Below are 8,385 nucleotides of genomic sequence, written 5' to 3' on the forward strand. Positions count from 1 at the left end.
ATTTTATTATATTTATGCACTAAAACCGATAAATAACGTCGATGCACTGATTGAGGAACTGTTTAGTCACATATATCTTATCACATATAACTGAGCGTAGTTATCATTATTCGAGCGATTCGTTCGACGATAAATGTAAACACGATCTGGAAATAAATAATTTCATTATGAAGTTTATATCATTTATAGTTAAACCACTCGGAGTTATTTTTAAAGTATAAATTCTTAAACATTTAAAACTAGCTAACATTTATTAATTCGATATGTTCAGGTTACTATCGGACAGAGATATGCGTCCCTGTTATTTGGCATCGAAGAAATTATATGAAACGTGAAGCAATGTCTGTGTCTTGTATACACGTTTATCTCTTAAAATGCTGAATTGGTCGTTTATAAATTCAAGCTTTTATTACTTTGCAGACTTTAAAAGAAGTAAATACAGATATCTATTTCTGACGTCAAATGTTGCATCGAATTCTCGCAGTAACTCCGTACTTGCGGACGAAGTGACAAAGATGTAGCGCCGACATTTTAGGTGGCAGGGGACAGTTTTTTTGATACAATTTATTGTAGCCAAGGGGTGCATGTCTTCGGAACTCTGTAACTATAATTTCCTCAGTTCCCATTCAGCACAAATACCTTTAATTCATTCTTTATAAGGCCAATCACCAATTTCTGAAGAACATTACTAGTCAAAACATGTAAAATTCTCTACATACGGGTTTTTATGAGATTTTGACCCTTTCATATTTTGCTAATTTTTCATGATTTTTCAGCTTTTTGGACCTCCCCTAGCGAATTCCCTGCAGAGGGTTGACCTTTCGTACCGCGTGCATGTTGCACTATCACATGTCAGAAACTTACCGGTGTATAGTTTACAATGTCCCATACACCTACTTTTCGTGTTATTTTACCTGTGTAAAGTCAGCACAGCCGCAGGTTTTGCAAATTACTTCTGATTCTCATGTACCTAACATAAGGGGCCTACATATTGCATATGAATTTCAACAAGAGACACCCCTCTAACTAATGATAATCATTAAAAATCATTTCATGAATTTTAGCAACACTCATAAGCCTTCAAGTACAGCAACTCATTTTACAAAAATATTCGGATTTTGCATGGTACAATTGGCAACATTTTGTGTACACATTTTACAACGTACATTTTACAAGATACCAAATGTATCACCTTCTTCTGTGCATTCTTCCTTGTTACATCTTTTTCGCCCCACTCTGTGCTACATATGTCCATATTCGTTATACTGTTTGCTACAAGTCAAAATATAAATTACATGTAGTTAAGTAATCAACTTCATCACTATGTTCTACAATACACTGCAAACCAATCCTAATCTAATTTCTATACACACCTAAATCAACAGGTGTCTGTTTGTCATCCCTCCTGCCTTCAGTAGTGGCCATCTCCTTTGAGGAGGAGGAGGAGGAGAGAGAGAAAGAGGAAGACGAGGAGTCATTCTTGCCAGATCTTCCCTGTCCTCGTCGTTGTTTCACTGAAATTCAATCATCAAGTTTAAAATCATTACACCTTATAAGCATATTGTGTATCAATTATGATTTTAAATGACAAAACCTGTATTTATTTGTATCAATCAACAACGGGCCTTTTTTGTACATATTTTGCATGGTACAATTGGCAACATTTTGTGTACACATTTTACAAGGTACAATTGGGGACATTTTGTGTACACATTTTACAAGGTACAATTGGGGACATGCATTACATGAAGATGACATATAGCACCCTGAGTTGACGTTGAACATCAATGTTATCGCACTCCTACGGAAGTAATCAAATCCATTTTATATGTACACTGTATTCCTACTGTCTAAACCTGCCACAGCAAATTTAAGAAGCAATCATTCAACAAGGAGCATTTTGTGTGTTCACCTTTAACATGGTACATTTGGGACTCTTTGTGTACACATTTAAGATTAAATAGTATTGGAGACATTTTGTGTACACATTTTAGATAATACAGCATTTGGGACATTTTGTGTACACATTTTACAGGGTACAATTGGGGACATTTTGTGTACACATTTTACAAGGTACAATTGGGGACATGCATTACATGAAGATGACAGATAGCACCCTGAGTTGACGTTGAACATTAATGTTATCGCACTCCTACGGAAATAATCAAGGCCATTTTATATGTACACTGTATTGCTACTGTCTAAACCTGACACAGCATACTTAAGAAGCAATCATTCAACGAGGAGCATTTTGTGTGTACACCTTTTACATGGTACATTTGGGACTCTTTGTGTACACATTTAAGATAAAACAGTATTGGAGACATTTTGTGTACACATTTTAGATAAAACAGCATTTGGGACATTTTGTGTACATATTTTACAGGGTACAATTTGGGACATTTTTTGTACACATTTCACATGGTACAAAAGGGGACATGCATTACATGAAGATGAGAGATAGCACCCTGAGTTGACGTTGATCATCATTTTTATCACACTTCTACGGAAAAAATCAAATCCATTTCATATACACACTGTAATCCTATATCCGAAACTGCCCCTTGCTACCTTAGCGCATCAGTGTTATGCACCGCGTTCTTGATATTATAATTATTCTTAAATGGTTTAACTTGCAAAACGTATTAAATTGACATTCAAAATACTTTGTTAAGCCAATTTTCGCTTCGTAAAATAACTATGAAATTTATACTCGAATCTTATTGGATGCAGGATAGGATAGGATAGAACTTAACTTTTATATTTCTATCATGTATCGTGCATCCTATCCTATCCTATCCTTGTCAACTTTCAGGATAGCAGCATTGTATTTACTGCAAAAAAAGTTGAAAACTGAATTAATACATGTATATCATTATATAAAAATACTGGCATTTTTTCTTGTTAGGTATTTTACATCTATCAATAGCCGTTCATACACATTCTAAATAACCTATTATTTCCAATAGAGATTTCATAATTTTATCTTAATTTTCAAATATAGTACATGTAGTACTAACCAATAAGCAAGAAACATATGACATTTTGTTGGGTTTGTTTAGCCCGATTTGGGGTTATACCCATTTGGGGTTATACCCAAGTATGTTTGAAGAGACTGAATGAGGCTCATCAAAGGAATTTTCATCAACTTCTAGGATCCAGCCGTAAAAGGAAAATAAAAAGTGAATTCTGAAAAATATATTGAAGATGAAACCAAAATAATTAAACTTGCAATCAATTTTGCAGCTTCAATTTGAATTTCATATTCTAGGCCGTCTATTACTTTTAAGTAATTGTATGATTTTAACACTTTGATATAAATATATTTCTTTGAGTATTATAAAATGATCAAATAGTGTTGGGATGTGATCAATCCAATAAAGTCCTAAGAGCTTTATGATAGATTTGATTATGCCCCGACCGAAATTATCACCTCATAATATTCAAAGAATGATTCCTTATATTTATATCATTATCAGAATTTGTATGATTTTATATTGAAATAGTCATTAATTAAACTTTTTGGGTCCATACATTTAACAATTGACTGGTAGTATTATCACAGACAAAGACACTGGAAATTGTATGTATAATCTGGCCAACCTCTGTTATTTTGCTACATGGTGTAACTAAGACTAGATAAATTCATCAAATGATCAAATTACATTGTGCATGATTCACAGACTGGAATGGTAGCCCTGTTGTTGTCCACCAGTCTGGACAATTCTGCCTGTCTGTGGTGCACCTCTATGCCTTTGCTCTACTTGTAATGCCTTATGCAGGTCTTACGTTCAAGTGAACACAAAAAATCTGAGAGAACAGTTATTTAGTCTTAAATGCCATGTTCATGTCATACAACTGGCAATAGACCGCAATAGCAATTGCAACAATTTGTAGCGATCAATTATGTTTCATATAATGCAGACTTATTATGATCTGGCAGTCCTGACTTATAAATAAAAATTATTAGCATCCACTGTGGTGTTTGAGAGAACATTTGTCTTATGTGCCGGCAGAACTTAAAATAAAACCAATGCCATTATAGTATATATTAGACATTTCTTTAAAAATGTTGTTGAACTTCTGGGTGCTGCCTCACTTATTTTGGGAGAAATATCAATAATTTAACAAGTTTAAAAGTTGCTTGTTTTCGTTTTTCATATGACATGTCATTTACTCGGAACTGTTTATTTCTTATTTTATGCAAGTACTTATATTGGGAAAAGACTTATAGACATCAAATGTTCACATATGGAATGTTGATCATGAGTTTTCTTAATGCGTTATAGCAATATCAAAATAATAAAGGGGATAAATCTTATGTGAATGGTGCTTCTTTCAAAGTTGGACAAGAATTATTATTTCTCTCATAATCTTTAGTATGTTCTCTGCCAGTTGTCTTATAAAGATGTACAAAGAACATTCGCTTACTTGAAATTGCTTTTGGGGGAGATGCAGCTTGAGATATGTTTGAGCGCATCAGGGATATGTCCATATCATATGCATGCTGGTGAAGAACATTATTAACAGAGAGTTCTTCTGTTGAAGGATTACTAATGTTTCCTTTACAGATAGTTCTTCTGTTGAAGGATTACCAGTGCGTTTACCTCATACTTGCCTTTCTTTGTCTATTATAAAACACATAAAGGAATGCTCTTTTAAAAAAATATATTAATAATAAAACAGTGAGAATGCTACATGAATGACCAATATCATATATATTTTTATAAATATTTATATAGGTTGTTTTGGCCCATGGTCTCAGGTATGCAGTTAATGTAATGAGACCATGACTCATATATATGTTATGGTCCATGGTCTCATGTATTCAGTTGACATAATGAGACCATGACATATATATGCTGTAATGGTCCATGGTCTCATGTATACAGTTGATATAATGAGACCATGTTATCTCTATAGGTTGTAATGGCCCATTGTCTTATTTATGCAGTTGGTTTACTAGGACCATGACATGTAATATAGCTTGTAATAGTCCGTGGTCTCCAATGTGCAGTTGATATAATTCATATCATGTATATAGGTCGTTATGGTCCATGTGCTCATTTATAAAGTTGGTGTAATGAGATCATGATATGCATAAAGGTTGTTATGGTCCATGGTCTCATGTATACAGTTGATATAATGAGACCATGACATCTTGAGAGGTTTTTAATGGTCCATGGTCTTATGTACATGTGTTTCTGATGATACCATAACATTTAAAAAGGTTGAAATGGTCCATGGTCTCATTTATTCAATTGATAAAAAGATACCATGACATCTTAAGAGGTTTTAATGGTCTCATATCTGCAGTTGTTATAATCCCCCGAATCCAGGATTTTAAAATGGCATTTGAACATAAATAATTTTTATATATGAAACTGTGCATCCGTACATGTACATGTATAATAAAGAACTGCATTCTCTGACAAATACATGATATACAATAATACATGCACTTGCTACTTATTCGATGTACATTGGCGCCGAGGTGCAGTCGGTAGTCTACCCGTTCGTCTCTTTTACTTCTTCTAGTTTTTGGTCGATTTGTTCGACGTTATCACATAAGATACGCCACCTGGATAAGGCCCTGGCCTGTCCTCAATCGCAACTTCTCGGGCCTTTCCGGCAAGCTCGGAAAAACACCTCGAATGTATTAACATCACCGGATGTTAGAATTTAATACAAAATGGAGTCGCTTCCCATTAAAATAAGTATCGGCTAGACTGTCTTGTATGTCGCTTCTGTGTTATATTTAAGCGTATATCATTTACTCTAATGAAGTATGGACGCCTTGGTAATACATTCGAGGTGTTTTTCCGAGCTTGCCGGAAAGGCCCGAGAAGTTGCGATTGGGCCTGTCCTTTCTCAGTTGGTTGATCGTCGGCGAACAGTCTAACATCGATGATGGTTTCCTCTTCGCTGTTTTTGGATTCTAACACTCTCAACGTGCGTTCGCATCCTTATTCGAATTTAAAAGTTTCTGAAAAGTCTTGGCTCATCATGTTTACTTACAGTTTACGATATGCTATTCGTACCTCGTCGAGTGAAGAGATGGTTTGCTTTCTTGTAAAAGCAGACCTTATATATCGTTTCTTGTTTACTTGTAAAATAATCTTGTTTATGGTAACAGCACATACGCAACCCATATTATTAAAATCGCTGCTTGATATCAATTAACTGTCTATTCAAACGCAAGTACTGTCCAGTGTCCTCAATATAATATTACCATTAATTATATCCTAATTACTTAATGCTATTTTGCCCCGTTATCTCTCCTTTTGACCGAAACACAGCATGTTACTTATTGCTAATTACTAAGATCATAGATGGTTCACTACATCTTGAAATATTTTCTCAAATCAGCAGAAAATTACTTGATAACTAGAGCCGAGCTCGTTGCAAAGCAACGAGTAGGTCTTCCGTCGCAACTTCGTGTCGCGAAAGGATTGTCCATCAGTTTGATTAAAACACCTCCTTCTCCTGACACTTGTCAGAGCCTGACAGACCCTGTATTGATAAAAGGTCATCTTTACACGACCATTTCTTCTTACCAATTAGAGCTTTAGAAAATTGATTGGAACTCTTCAAATGGAGACCAAAAAAAATAATTCATGCCTGTTTTCTATGTAACCTCTAGAATGAGTATTGCACCACTCATTAAACAGATAAAGGCATATCTTTGCTAAGTAGGTGTTTATTTAGATTGTATGCAAATGTGGAGGTCAAGTGGAAATAATCTGTTTTTATACCCCCGCAAACGAAGTTTAGGGGGGTATATTGGTTTCACCCTGTCCGTCTGTCCGTCTGTCTGTCTGTCCGTCTGTCTGTCCGTCCGTCTGTCTGTAGACGCAACTTTGTCCCCCCTATAGAATTTTTTATTACTGCATGGAACAGTTTGAAAATTTGTACATATGTTGAACACCATCTGAAGATGTGCACCTGCAATTTTTTTTAAGATCAGACAAGATTTAATGATTTTATGACATTTTTCATTTTCCTTATTCTATATATTGTACACTAATGTTGAAAAGTAAGGGAGGTAATCCTTACAGATTTTATTAATTAATTAATAGAAAACACTCTAAAATATATTTATATAAATACATCCAGATGGAGTTTTTTGTCTTTATGTCTTAATTAATAAAAAAAAAATTATTTTTTTTAAGTATTCTATCAACTGACAATGCAAAGTTTTTGTTTGTCAATGATAAATTCTTAGGAGCTAATGAGAACATCAAAGACAAGTGTGGCTGAATTCATTTGTCCCAAGGGAGCCATTATCTGAGCCATGGTTCAGATGGAGCATGTGTTTAGGGGAAATTGATAATCTGTAAAATGGGTGATGGTTTTGGGGCTATTTTAAAACTGTTTCATGTAAACCAAAAGGTCTATCATTATAAGGAAATAAATAATATAATTATTAATAAAGAAGTTAAACTATTTTTAGAGGTTGTTTAAATTTATTTGTCAAGTAATTTGATGAAGTGACCCTATTGGGCATTAATTTAAATGAAATTCAAAATTACTGATATGATTGTAGTGTTTTGGCAATTTAAAATTGTTAGTAATATTAAATTTTCTTTTTTACATATTTTTACATAGTATGGTAATTATGGTAATGTTTTGGGAGTTTATTAAATTTAACAAGCTCATCAAAGAAAATCATAGTCCTATGGGATCAATTTTCTGATATGGAGTTCAATTGTGCCATAGGAGAAAGTGAGGAAAATTTGAAACAACTAATTGCATCTGTCAAGACTCTTATAAGAAAGATATTGAAAGTTTTATCAACAGAAGAGCATTGCTTGGCTACCGGTATTTCTATTCACTGCAAAGGGAGGGGTTTTTGTCATTTTGTTGGTTTTTCTTTAAATCAATTAAATTAAAAAAATATATCATCAAATACATACATTTGTAAATGTATTACTGTTATAGATATGTATTTACAGTGAAATTCTGACAATTTTGATTTTTCTTTGTTAACTATTTTTTTTTTTTTACAATTCTAGAATTTTTTTTTTATGTGTTCCAAACCTTAATTATTATTCAATTCAATTATTTAAAGAAAGATATTGAAAGTTTTATCAACAGAAGAGCATTGCTTGGCTACCGGTATTTCTATTCACTGCAAAGGGAGGGGTTATTGTCATTTTGTTGGTTTTTCTTTACATTAATAAATAATTAAATTAAAAAAATATATCATCAAATACATACATTTGTAAATGTATTACTGTTATAGATATGTATTTACAGTGAAATTCTGACAATTTTGATTTTAATTTTTCTTTGTTAACTAATTTTTTTTTTTTTTTTTTTACAATTCCAGAAAAATTTTTTTGTATGTGTTCCAAACCTTTATTATTCAATTCAATTATTTTT

The sequence above is a fragment of the Magallana gigas genome, chromosome 1, assembly GCF_963853765.1.
Source record: "Magallana gigas chromosome 1, xbMagGiga1.1, whole genome shotgun sequence".
NCBI lineage: Eukaryota > Metazoa > Mollusca > Bivalvia > Ostreida > Ostreidae > Magallana > Magallana gigas.